The 6,541-nt window shown below is 36.0% G+C and overlaps 1 pseudogene; it reads left to right on the top strand.

Moving 5' to 3' along the window:
- The first annotated feature begins 4,609 nt into the window (after positions 1 to 4,609).
- LOC102891061 lies at positions 4,610 to 5,956 on the top strand (annotated as a pseudogene).
- Positions 5,957 to 6,541: the final 585 nt, after the last annotated feature.

Here is a 6,541-nt window from a genome sequence, read left to right as displayed (position 1 = left end):
CCTAGGGTTTTTTATGCTGAGTGAAATAAGTCAGACAGAAAAAGATAAATACCGTAGGTCCTTCTTTTTTATCATTTTTAATATTTCCTGCCAATACATAGAGGAATCAACTGACAGAAATCAGCTGACATTCTTACCAGAGCGTTCTTGTAGGTAACTAAGTGCTTTCCTTTTTCTGCTTTTAAGATTCTCTCTTTAACTTTAAATTTTGGTGTTTTAATTATGATGTATCTTGATGTGAGCCTTTTTGGGCTCATCTTTTTTGAGATTCTCTGTGCTTCCTAGGGTTGTACATCTATCTATTTCCTTCACCAGGTGAGGGAAGTTTTCCATCATTATTGCTTTTTTTTTTTTTAGAAAAGGCAACCCTTGGTTGACCTCACAGATTGCAAGGAACTTGTCAGCTTACAATCCATTATTATTATTATTATTATTATTATTATTATTATTATTATTTACACCTACAGCACTTGGTCTTCCTAGGTGGTCAATTTCTCTGCTTGGTTGTTCAGGGCCTCTTCAGGGGTGGATGTTTTCTGGTGGATGTTAACATGTGATTCAGGTTCAAAACGAGGTGTACCATTTCCATCTTATGATGGACTACTGTTGGGCCTGTCCAATTTATGACTTAATGGGTTATGCGGATCCCAATACATATTTTCTTGGATTCTTTCTTGCTAGATTTTATATTTCAAGAAATTTATTCATTTTATCTAGGTTTTCCAATTTGTTGGCATAAAGTTGTTCATAGTACTCTCATAATCTTTTATATTTCTATATAATAGGTAGTATATCACCACTTTCATTTTTATTTTAATAATAAGTTTTCTTTTTTTTCCTTTAATTAATCTAGCTAAAGTTTTGTCAATTTTGTCAATCTTTTCAAATAAAGAACTTTTTGTTTCATTGATTCTTGGATTGTTTTTCTACTCTATTTTATTTATCTCTGCTCTAACATTTATTATTTCTTTCTTTATACTAGCCTTGGATTTAGTTTTCTCTTCATTAATTTTATTAAGTTGTGGAGTTTGATTGTTGATTTAAGATCTTTTTTTACTGTAATCATATGCAGCTATGAATTTCCCCTTAGTGCTGCTTTCATTGCATCCCATAGTTTTGTATTTTCCTCTTCATTTGTCTCTAAATATTTTCTAATTTCCCTTGTGATTTCTTCTTCAACCCACTGTTTTTTAAAGAGCGTGTTAATTTTTACAAATGTGCATTTTACAGTTTTCCTTCTGTTACTGATGTCTAACCTCATCCTATTATAGTTGAAAAAGATAGTTTGTGTGATATCTATCTTTTCAATTCTGTTGAGACTTAATTTGTGACCTAAAATATGATGTAACCTGGAGAACGTCTCGTGCACTATTCTTTGGTTTTGGGCAGACTGTCTGAATATATCTATTAAACCTAGTTGGTTTTGGTGTTGCTCAAGTCCTCTATTTTCTTACTTATCTTCAGTATAATTGTTCTATTCATTATTAAGAGTGGGATATTGAAGTCTCCAACTATTATTGTGGAGCTTTCTACTTCTCCCTTTAATTCTGTCAACTTTTGCTTCATATATTTTGTTGATCTGTTATTAAATGATAAAAGTTTATAATTGTTACATCTTTTTGATCTATTGAAAATGTTATTAATATATTACATTCTTCTTTGTCTCTTTTAAACTTTTTATTTGAAATCTATTTTTGTTATGATGTGCATTTAATATCTTTTTGCATCCTATAACTGTCAAATTATTTGTGTCTTGGGATAAAGTCAGTCTCTTGTAGACAATATGTAGTTAGATCATCTTTTTTCTTCCATTCTGCCAACCTCTGTTTTTTGATTGAGAGTTTAATCCATTTAAATTTAAAGTAATTACTGATGAATCAGGGGGATCATTTCATAAACTATATAAATGTTTAATCAATGTAATGTATACTTAAAACTAATAATAAAATTTTAAAAATAATAATTACTAATGAGGGGGAACTTCTGTAATTTTGCTACTTGTTTCCTATATGCCTGATAACTATTTTCTCTTCATTTCCTTCATTATTGTTTTATTTTTCTTTATTTAGTTAAATGTTTTCATTCCCTTCTCATTTACTTTTGTATACATTATTCTATAGATATTTTCTTTGTGTTTACCATGAGGATTACATTTAACACCCTAAAGTTATAACACTAGTTTTTATTTCCATCAGATTAACTTTTATAACATACAAAGTTTCCTCCTATATAGCTCCATCCCACTTCACATATTGATGTTAGAAAATTATACCTTTATACATTATATTCAAAAACATGACTAATAATTGCTTTTTATTCATTAGTCTGTTAACTAATGTAGGAAACAAAAAATGGAGTTATAATCCTAAGTTACAATAATACTGGCTTTTAGACTAATAGTTATTTTTAATATATTAGTCTTTAAAATTATGTAGAAAATAAAAAGTAATGTTACAAAATAAAGTTACAGTAATACTAACTTTTATAATTGCCCATGTATTTACCCTTATTGATATATTTATTTCTATATTATTTCTTCATACAGCTTTGAGTAACTGTCTAGTGTCCTTTCAACCTTATGTCCAGAGGTCACCGCCTCTTGGCCCTTGTGCCTTATTTGTCATAACCCAGCTGCATAACTCTCTCAGCGTTTGTTTACCTGGGAATGAGAGAGGAGAGGAGGCATCTGTAAAAATGCAAAGGAAAGGGTCTGCAGCAATAACCGACTCAGCTGGTTAAAACTGCTCCCTCCCCTCATTCTGCCCAGTGCTCTCCAGCTAACATGTTTTCCCATAGCTACCTCCCCCATCTCAAGGACTCTCCAGCTCACATCTGTTGATTCATGGCTTGCCAACCAACTAATGTTCTTCCTTATCTCTGTAGCTGCGTAGGAATAACAAGACTGTGTAAAACTGCTTGTTATGTTGCAATTGGAGCTCAGCCTTTGGATAGGAATCCGCTGAACAATAAGTGCTGCTCCCTGCTTATAGCCTAGGTGTCCCGTCTCTCTGGTCAAGAATCCTATAATGGTGCTGATAACGCCAAGGTCGCAGGTTCTACAAAACAAACGACCTGTAAGACCAGTGGTCTGGAAATTCCTCCCCTCTTGCAAACTCCCAACCTGAAGTTACCCCTCCCTATCCTGAGTAAGGAGACATATGCGAAACGTCAGACAAAGGAATCACGTGCCGCTTGCATGGACACTGCAGGAGTATATAAACTGTAATAAATCTAACTAGAGTGAGCTCGTGCAGGGAGTTGTTACCTCGCGCGCTCCGCCAGCCTAATAAATTCTCCTTCCTCTAACAAAGTCGTCTGAGCATCTGAATTCCTCTGTCAGGTGTCGCTTCCTGAAACAAGAATATTTCAATTTCTCCCTCACTTTTGAAGGACTATTTTGCGGGTATAGAATTCTTAGTTAACAGGGGTTTTTTTTTTTCTTTCAGTACATTAACTATATCACTCCTCTGCCTTTAAGGTTTCTGATGAGAAATCTAGTGATCTTAAGGATCCCTTGTATGTGATGAGTTACTTCTCTCTTACTGTTTTCAAAAGTCTTGGGCTTTGGCTTTCAAGTTTGATTACAATGTGTCTTGATGTGGCTTTGACTTCATCCTAGTTGGAGTTTGTTATTCTTCTTGGATGTTTGGAGTTTGTTATTCTTTATGTCTTTCATCAATTTGGGGAAGTTTTCAGCAAATCTTTTTGCAAATAATCTCTCTGTTCCTTTCTCTTTCTCTTCTTTCTGGGATTCCCAAGATGTATATGTTGGTACTTTTTATGATATTCAGCATCTTTCTTAGGCTTTGTTTACTTGTCTTCAATTTTTTAATTTCTGTTTTTCAGACTTGATCATTTCAATTGTCTTACCTTCAAGTTCACTGATTTTTTTTCTTCCTACTCAAATCTTCTCTTAAATCCCTCTAGGGAATTTTTTTATTTCAGTTACTGTACATTATTAGCATCAGAATTTCTTTTCACTTACTTTGTATGTTTTGTATCTCTTTATTGATATTTTCATTTTGTTCATAAATCATTTTCTTGATTTTCTCCATGTCTTTCTTTAATTCTTTGATCGTCTTTCAGATAGTTGTTTTGTTTAATAAGTCTACCATCTGATCTTTCACAGGAACAGTTTCTATTAATTTTTTTCTGTGGATGGGCCATATATTCCTGTTTCTTTGTATACCTTGTAATTTCTTTATTAAAAATTGCACATTTGAATCCTATAATATAGTAACTCTGGAAATCAGTTTCTTCCCATGCTTATGGTTTATTGTTTGTCTTTATTTTTTATTGTTGTAGGCTGTGTTATACGAATCAGCCTGAGGTGTAACCCAGCTCTTCTCAGGTCTTTTCCGAGCCTACACCTTTCCCTAGGTTCACTCATACGTGCAACTGCATTTTCATATTCTAAACATGAAATATCTTGCTCCCAAAGGAACAAACAGTGAAAAATGAGAGAGAAAAATGTCTTGCCCTTTTAATCCTTTGAAAGTTGCTTCAGTCAGATGGGAGAACTTGGAACAATGGCAATGAAAATTGAAATAGCTTTTCTGCAACAGGTTTGCTGCCAGAACACAGGTGCCAATGCTATATCTAAGCCTAAATGGAAATGGAAAAGATTCACATCAACATCGTCATCATTGGACACATAGATGTGGGCAATTTGTAGACCAGATGACCAGTTGTGGTCATCTGGTCTACAAATGTGGTGGGATTAACAAAAGAACCATCAAAAAAATTGAAAAGGAGGCTGCTGAGATGGAGAAGGGCTCCTTCAAGTATGCCTGGGTCTTGAATAAATTGAAAGCTAAACATGAGCATGGTATTACTATTGATATCTCCCTGTGGAAATTCGAGACCAGCAAATATTGTGTGACTGTCATTGATGCCCCAGGACAGAGACTTTTATCAAAAACATGATTATAGGCACATCACAGGATAACTGTGCTGTCCTGATTGCTGCTGCTGGTGTTGATGAATTTGAAGCAGGTATCTCCAAGAATGAGCAGACCCATGAGCATGCTCTTCTGGCTTACAAACTGGGTGCAAAACAACTAATTATCGGTGTTAATGAGATGGATTCCACTGTGCTGCCTTACGGGCAGAAGAGATGCAAGAAAATCATTAAGGAAGTCAGCACCTACATTAAGAAAATTGGCTACAATCCTGACGCAGTAGCATTTGTGCCAGTTTCTGGTTGGAATGATGACAACATGCTGGAGCCTAGTGCTAATATGCCTTGGTTCAAGGGATGGAAAGTTACCCATAAAGATGGCAGTGTAAGTGGAACCACGCTGCTTGAAGCTGTGGATTGTATCCTGCTCATCCAACTAACAAGCCTTTGTTTCTGCCGTTCCAGGATGTCTACAAAATTGGTGGTATTGGTACTGTCCCTGTGGGATGAGTGGAAATTGGTGTTCTCAAACCGGGCATGGTGGTCACTTTGGCTCCAGTCAGTGTAACAACTGAAGCACAGTCTGTTGAAGTGCACCATGAAGCTTTGAGTGAAGTTCTTCCTGGGGATGATGTGGGCTTCAATGTGTCTGTCAAAGACATTCATCATGGCAATGTGGCTGGTGACAGCAAAAATGACCCACCAATGGAAGCAGCTGGCTTCATGGCTCAGGTGATTAACCTGAACCACCCAGGCCAAATCAGTGCAGGATATGCACCTATGCTGGATTGTCACACAGCTCACATAGCTTGCAAATTTGCTGAGCTAAAGAAGATTGATCATCGTGTTGGGAAAGAACTAGAAGATGACCCAAAGTTTTTGAAATCTGGTGATGCTGCCATTGTTGATATGGTTCCTGGCAAGCCCATGTGTGTTGAGACCTTCTCTGTCTATCCTCTGGGCCGTTTTGCTGTTCATGACATGAGAGAGACAGACAATTGCTGTGGGTGTCATCAAAGCAGTAGCAAGGTCACCAAGTCTGCCCAGAAAGCTTAGAAGGCTAACTGAATATTATCCTCAATACCTGCCAGTGGTGGAAGAACGGTCTCAGAACTGTTTGTCTCAAATGGCCATTTAAGTTTAATAGTAAAAGACTGGTTAATGATCACAATGCATAGTAAAACCTTCAGAAGGAGAAGGTTTTGTGGACCATTTGTTTGTGTGTGTGTCTGTGTGTGGCAGTTTTTAAGTTATTAGTTTTTTAAATCAGTAGTTTTTAATGGAAATAACTTGACCAAAAATATGTCACAGCATTTTGAGATCCCATTAAACAAAGTGTAATGAGAAAAAAAAGAAAAAGAAAATTTAAATAATGGCAGCCCACCTCTCTGTCTACACCTCTGCCATCAAAAGCAATAATCATATATCAGAGCATAGATCTCTTATATTTGGTGGAAAGGGTTTTTATGGCCCACCGTAACTCCTGCAAGCTGTGTGCAAGCTGCTCCAAAAACTTGAGCATGGCTGCTTCCCATGGGGCTGGAGGGTGGTAGATGCTGCCATACAAGGCACTGAAATTGCCTGTAATTAACCATGATTTTCTGTTCAACTCTTTTCATGGAAGTTAACGTGCCTTCTAAT

Source organism: Pteropus alecto, unplaced genomic scaffold, assembly GCF_000325575.1.
Source record: "Pteropus alecto unplaced genomic scaffold, ASM32557v1 scaffold1135, whole genome shotgun sequence".
NCBI classification, from domain to species: Eukaryota; Metazoa; Chordata; class Mammalia; order Chiroptera; family Pteropodidae; genus Pteropus; species Pteropus alecto.
Note: the sequence above shows the minus strand (reverse complement) of the source record. Positions and strands in the feature narration are given on the sequence as shown.